Genomic DNA, 6,729 nt, shown 5'->3' on the forward strand with positions numbered 1-6,729 from the left:
TCTCTGCAGTGGGTCAAGCTGACAGAACAAGTTAAAAACCCTGTAAACTTTTTAAGCCAAGTTGATCTTAAAACAGGAAATAAATGCTGGGTTTGTGGCAGGAGGGTGGGCAGGCACAGGGTGATGTAGTGTTACAGAGAAGTCAGGTTCAATGGGCTGTCAAACAGCCCTCCCAAAGAGGATGTAGGGGTTAGGGTGAAAGTCAAGCTGGTCATGAGCCAGGAGTGCGTGCTCTTAGTACAAAAGGAGAAAATTACATGCTGGGCTGCATTAGAAATGCAGTCAGGAAAGTGAGATAAGTCATGGTGCCTCAGTGCCCAGAAATGGTGAGGCCACTGCTGAAATACTGGAATCAGCTTTGGGGCCCTCAGTTCAAAGAAAATGTTGACAAACTGGAGAGGACACAATACACAGCTACCAAGATGGGCCCTGGGGCACAAACCTTACAACCTCGGCAGATGCAGCAGGGTGGGGAGGTATCAGATAGAATCCTACAGCTATTTGAAAGTCACCTATGAGGACAGAGACAAAATCTGCTTCATAGAGGCAGATAACCACCAGTGACATAGGCAGGGTTCTCAACTTCAGAGGTTCAAGCCAGATGCTAGAAAAAAATCACCAGGTGAGTAATGCAGTTCTTTATGGGCGCTCAGGTTTCAGAGGCTCCATCCTTTAAAGGTCCTGTAGACTTTGCTAAACAAAGCCATGGCTGAGCTGAGCCAGCACTGCCAGCAGTCCTGCCTTTAGCAGGGCTAAAAAAAGCTCTGCATACCTTTAATTCTGTGAAAACCTCACAGGGCCTAATTGTGCTCCTGCTAGGCCTCTAGTATACACATTCCCACTGATGGTTCTGCTGGATGCAAGGTGGAAACTTAGAGAGAGAGCACTTGTTTCAGTTGATCACAATTCATGCAAATTTCTCTATTTATAGAGTCTGACTTAAAACCAGAGTCAGTCAATGAGATTCTGTCCACAGACTTCTGTTGGTTTTGGATCAAATCCTAACCTCTCCCCCTCCCAGGGAGGGAAGGAGCAGAGAGGCAGTTAGCTCATCCTCCTGTGATCACAGGAAAGTCCCTTATGGCATAAAATCATGTGGCCAGGGCTGTGTGGCCTGAGGAAGCACCCTGCGAGTGGGAGTTCACAGTGTCCTGCTGACAGTGTAACTCTGACCAGCACCAGCTGTCTCTGCCCAGCACACCCCTCCTAAAGGGAAATTTAGTATGAGGGAGCAGAAGCAGCAGAGGAGAGAAAAGTGGCCTGTAGCAATCCTAGAGAAAGCTGGAAGCATGTCAGGTTGTGTTGCTGGCCCCACAGGATCCTCCTCCCCTTGGCTTTGATTTATCAACACCATATTAATTTTTGTCCATATTATTCTATACTTCTGTGGAAAGTACATTAAAAATGTTTTCCTCTTTATAAGGTGTTGGCCTGTTTGGCTCAGACTGTGCTGCAGGAGAATCACAAACTCTTCAAAATCCATACAGCAAATTAAAGAAAGTTCTTCAGAGAGGCTTTGTAGATAAATTTGAATGACTCCATTTTACAGAAATTCTTTGACATTTAAAGTAGTTTTAGGTACTTCTGTATTTTTAGAATATCATGTGATGGGGAAACAGAGTACTGGAACAATACCACATTTGTTTACTCCTTTTGACTATTGTTTTCCGCTTAAAAGAAACCCTTAGTATAAAATCAGAAAGCTTAATTTTAATCCATATGTGAAGTAAGCCGAAATTTACAGGCCTATTTGCAGTGAAGGTCTGACCTAATTAAACATCATTATCAACTGAACATGTTAATTAAAAAAACCCCAAAAAACCAGTATTTTACCTAAATAGAATTTATCCAGAGAAATTTAAAGCTTCCCACATAATATGAAAGCTTATAAACAATGGGCAAGGAAATCCTCTGTAGGCTCCCACAAGGCAGACATGTCTTGTGCAGAAATCAGACAGTTAAGAAAACAAAAGTTTAGTTTCACTGTCAATTGTTGCCTTTGCTTGGATGTTGGTTTTCCTTGTAATAATGTAAAATAATTGGAATAGGACCTTGCAGCAGAGAATAATGGGTGAGACAGACATTGAATGATTCTCATCTCCCATTCATTGCGCTCATTCACTGCCGTACAGGCGCTCAATACACAGAGGCTAGAGGAGGAGGGGCACTCCTGCCAAAACCAGCAGCTGCTGATGCCCAGGGACTGTGTGCTGCTCTCAAGGACAGAGAGAGACTGGAAATAACACTGAGTGCACTTCCAGCCATATGGAAGGGGAAACAGCAATGAGCAGAAAGATAATCTGAGGAGCAGCACTTAAAATGATCATTATGTGAGTGCTTGCAGGATTCCTTTTAGTGAGTGAATCCAGCCATCACAGAGGGTTTGGCAGAGAGCATCTGATTATAACTGCAGGAAGAATTCTGAGACAGCAGGTTCCTTCTTACATGTACATTCATGCTAAAGTCTTTCAGCAGAATCATGGACCTAAAAAAACGCTGAGACCAGTTTTTATTCTGTTCAGAAAACAAACAAAACTGACCCTCAGGTTGTCAAAGAATGAGCAGTTAAAAATCATCATATTTATTTATTTACCTTTCAAAGTATCCAAATAAGGTCTTTTAAAGCCTAACCAAAAGAATTTTTGCTTTTTTAATGCAGACTTCATTTTGTGACTCACTCACAAGCTAAGACAGTTCATAGGGAACATAAATGTGCTCTTAACAACACCTTAGCATCCTGAAAGCAGGAATAATAATGATACCTAAAGAATAACAGTTTAAGACACAAGTGGTTTATAAGTCTTCCCATAAGGCTTATAAAGACATAAAAGACTTTTAAGACATAAAAGTCACAAAGGGTGGACCCAGTTACAATCAAATTTAGAACAAAATGAGGGTTTTACAAGCAGCAGCATTAAAGGGCCATGGCATAAGACAAAGCACAAAGAGTGTGTATAGTGAAATAATGACACAGGACCATAAGATTAAAGCATTGAGATGACCCAAATACCAAAGCCTCTCATGCATATTCAGTAAACACTACACTCAGATATTTCAGAAGAGTTCCCAGCATCATTTCTCAATCTGGCTATTCCAGTTGAGCATTTGGGCAGGATAACTTTTGGCAAAGAGGTTCTAAGAGGTTCTAAGGTGCTGTTTTCTTTGGCATCTTATCTATTTCAGGAGGATTTACAAGAAGATAATGTTAAAATGCTGTAGGTTTTAGATTTGCAGGATTCAAATGCTATGTAGTTCAGTTTTATATAAGCTGGGCTATAGTGCATGAGTGCAGCCAATGATTTAATCATCTTGCTCTGGAAGACAGAACTCCACACAGGCCCAATACTCACTCACTCTAATGGGATACTTTAAGATACAAAAAATCATGGTCTCCCTTTTCCATTTCATGAATTTGCAGTTGAACTGAGCCTTCCTTTTCTATTTTGTTTTTTTTTTGTTTTGTTTTGTTTTGTTAAAAAAAAATGTTTCTTCAAATGCCCCTACCATGGTATTTTGGGAAATATTCACAACAATCATAATGCCATTAGTGAGATGACTAAACAAAAGTTACCACAGCTTCTGGCCTTAGGCAATTTCCATAAAGTGAGTAGCGTCAAGCACCTCTGCTAGTTAAATTCTACCAAAGAAATGTATTGATTCATTACCCAGTCATTTATACACTGAAATCTTAAACAGGTATGACACAATAATTAATGTGAATTGGAACAAGATGAAGAACTCCCAGACTGCAGAGAGCTTAGGGGACCATACTTGTTACAAGTGCCCTAGTCCTCATCCCAAGCAGCTGTGATCTGTTTTGGAACACAGTGTCCTAAACAGTATTAAGATGGGGTGGAGGAATGCAAAACCTCCAGGTCTGTCAATTATGTACCTGCAGATAAGTAGTTCTAGTAAGCTAATGATGAAATGTCAGAGGCCTGCATTCTGTGACCTTGCTGTGAATGTGTGGCAGAGGTGAGGCTTTAATAATCACCTTTCAAAGCCTTCACACATACCAAGCAAAACCCAAGCTCTTCTAGGCAAAGACGTGGTGAACACTCCCTTAGGCTCGCTCCCCTAAGGATACCTGTCCCAGGGTGAGGAATACTGCAGCCATATTCACCAATCCCCAAAAGAAGTCTTTCCTCTAGGAGAGCATAACACAAATATATTTTCCAATGCCATGCCTGTCTCCTGGATTTTTCCAGCAGAAAGTGAGCAACATTTTAATTGCCTTGATTCTGAGTGTTGCTTTTTCTCTACCTGGCAATTCTGGAGTGTGAAAATATGCATCTGGGCACAAATCGTCAACAACAATTTTTTTTAAAATTGACCTTGACCAAATACTGTCTTTCATGCAAGGCTGATTTGGGTTCACTTGGAGATTTTTTGTTTGGTTGGGTTTTTTTCAGAAGTTGCAACAACATGTAGATGAAAAGCATCTGAAACATACAGATTGCTTCTGATTTCCTGTAAGTGTTGGTATAATCAAGCCTGCTTGGAGGCCACTCAAATGTAATGCCATGGAAGAAGGACTTCTGAATTGCTGCAGTAAACGTCAGTGGGCTTTCAGTCATCTAGGAAAGCACTCTGCTTATGGTGAAATAAATTCTTTGAATTTGGTTATTAGCATACCGAACTGGAATTAAGTCCAACACTGCCAGAGATGAGAACTTCCTTCTCTTCTGTGGAAAGCAGCCAACTAACACAGAGGATGTAAAAAGTGAAGAATTTACCTTGGTTTCCCAACAGTTCAACAGTTCTACCCTCACTAGTTGTAGAACCCTTTGCATACCAAAAGAGCCTTTGTCAACCTTAAAAATTTTACCTGGGCTAGAATCCAGCATGAGTGATGTGAAGAGACAGCACCTAAAAAAATGAAAGTAGGTATATTTATTAAAAATAAATAAATAAATAAATAAATAAATAAATAAATATTCTGCTTATGGAACTTCAATACAGTTCAAAAATTATGAATAAAGTAGTTTTAACAGATCTTGCAGTAGTCAAGGGGCTATGTTTCAGCTTTCATTTGGAGGTTGCCAAATCAAAACCATCTGAAACTCGATTCATTACAGACCCAAAACTTTGGAAGACAATGAAAAGAACACAAGACTTTGTTTATTACATATAGTTTAATTTACTGCATATTAGTTTGAATGGCTGAGTTTTTGAATGTTTGAGTTGGTAACATTGCAAACAAGCTCCTCAGAGGAAGGTGAACATTGCAGTTCCTTGACTTCTGCGTGGCATTTACTTCCAGTAAAATTTTCATGGCTTAGTCCATGGAGATCACTATCACTTCTCCTGTGAAAGTGATGAGAGAACAGGGACACACACACAAGAGACACACACAGACAGTGTCCAAACAGGCTAGAGAACCCCAGAGCTGTGTGCCCCGTGATGCCTCTGCTGGTAGTCCTATAGTTTAAGAAAATGTTGCAGTAATGCAGCATTATCTTTTGGGATTGATATTTTGACTCTTTTAACTTGTCAGTGATCAATCCATTTTAATACAGGCAAACAAACTCCACTGAAAAGTAAACAGTTCTAATAATATCGCTGGACTTCTTTGACTTTTGCATTTTAAAGCTGAAAATAGCAGTGTGGTATGAGTCAGAATAGCCTCTACTGGGTGGACTTTGTTCTGTTGTGTTCTTTCCAGGAAGTGGCAACAAAGAGAAATGACCTGTTGCAAATTTCCCACTTGTACTTCCAGAGACAAAAAACCCCCGAGGCTTATCCATGTCCTCAAGTGACAAATACTCCCATTTCCTCTCAGCTTCAGTGGCACAGGAAAGCAGGTATCAAAACAGACAGCTCTATGGCAGACATTGAAAAGGAAACTCTTTTAATTCATGCAAAAGCTGATAACCCCTAACATTGGCAAGCCTGGGGAAAATCTGTGGTTTTCCCAGCTTACACAAATGCCAGCTGTAAGCTCAGGTCCATGATTGTGAGAAACAACTGGCATTAAGCGTATTTGCACATCTCCAGGACATGTTCTTCTCTTAAAGCAAAACACAGCAGCAGACATTTGGCAGTGCATACACCAAACTCAGAGGCTCTCTGGATTAATAGTCAGGGCTGTGCTGCCCCACAGAAGCAGCTCGGGGAGATGAAGGAAGGCAGAAACAGAAGTCACACAAAGGTCAGAGGGGAATGTCCAGTGCCACAGCCCAGAGGGTGTGGGAATATCCCCAGGCACCAGTACATGCTGGCAACAACCAGGTGGAAAGGAGCTCTGCAGGAGAGAACTTTGGGGTGGTAAGCAGCTGACTGTGAGCAGCAAGGAGCCTTTGTGGCAGATGATGACAACCATCCTGGGCTGTGTTCAGAGAAACACTGCCAGTAAGTGAAGAGAGATCTTGCTCAGCACTGGTGAGACCACATCTGGAGTGGCATCCCCTGCTCTGGGCTTCTCTGAGCATGATGGACGTGGAGTAAGTCTAGCAAAGGGTCAGGAAATCGACCAGACAATTGGATTATCTAACATGGGAGGAGAGGCTGGGAGAATAACGATTGCTTAGCTTCATGAGAAAGCTCAGAGGGATCTTTCTGATGTGTGTAAACACCTGGTGGGAGGAAGCAAAGATGGAGCAAGACTCAATGTTGCCCAGTGAATGCACAAAAAACAGTAAGAAGAAACTGGAAGTACAGGAAACATTTTAAACACTTAAACAACATTTTATGGTGTTTTCCTATGTTTAAACATAGGAAAATATCATA

Source organism: Vidua macroura, chromosome 11, assembly GCF_024509145.1.
Source record: "Vidua macroura isolate BioBank_ID:100142 chromosome 11, ASM2450914v1, whole genome shotgun sequence".
Classification (NCBI taxonomy): Eukaryota; Metazoa; Chordata; class Aves; order Passeriformes; family Viduidae; genus Vidua; species Vidua macroura.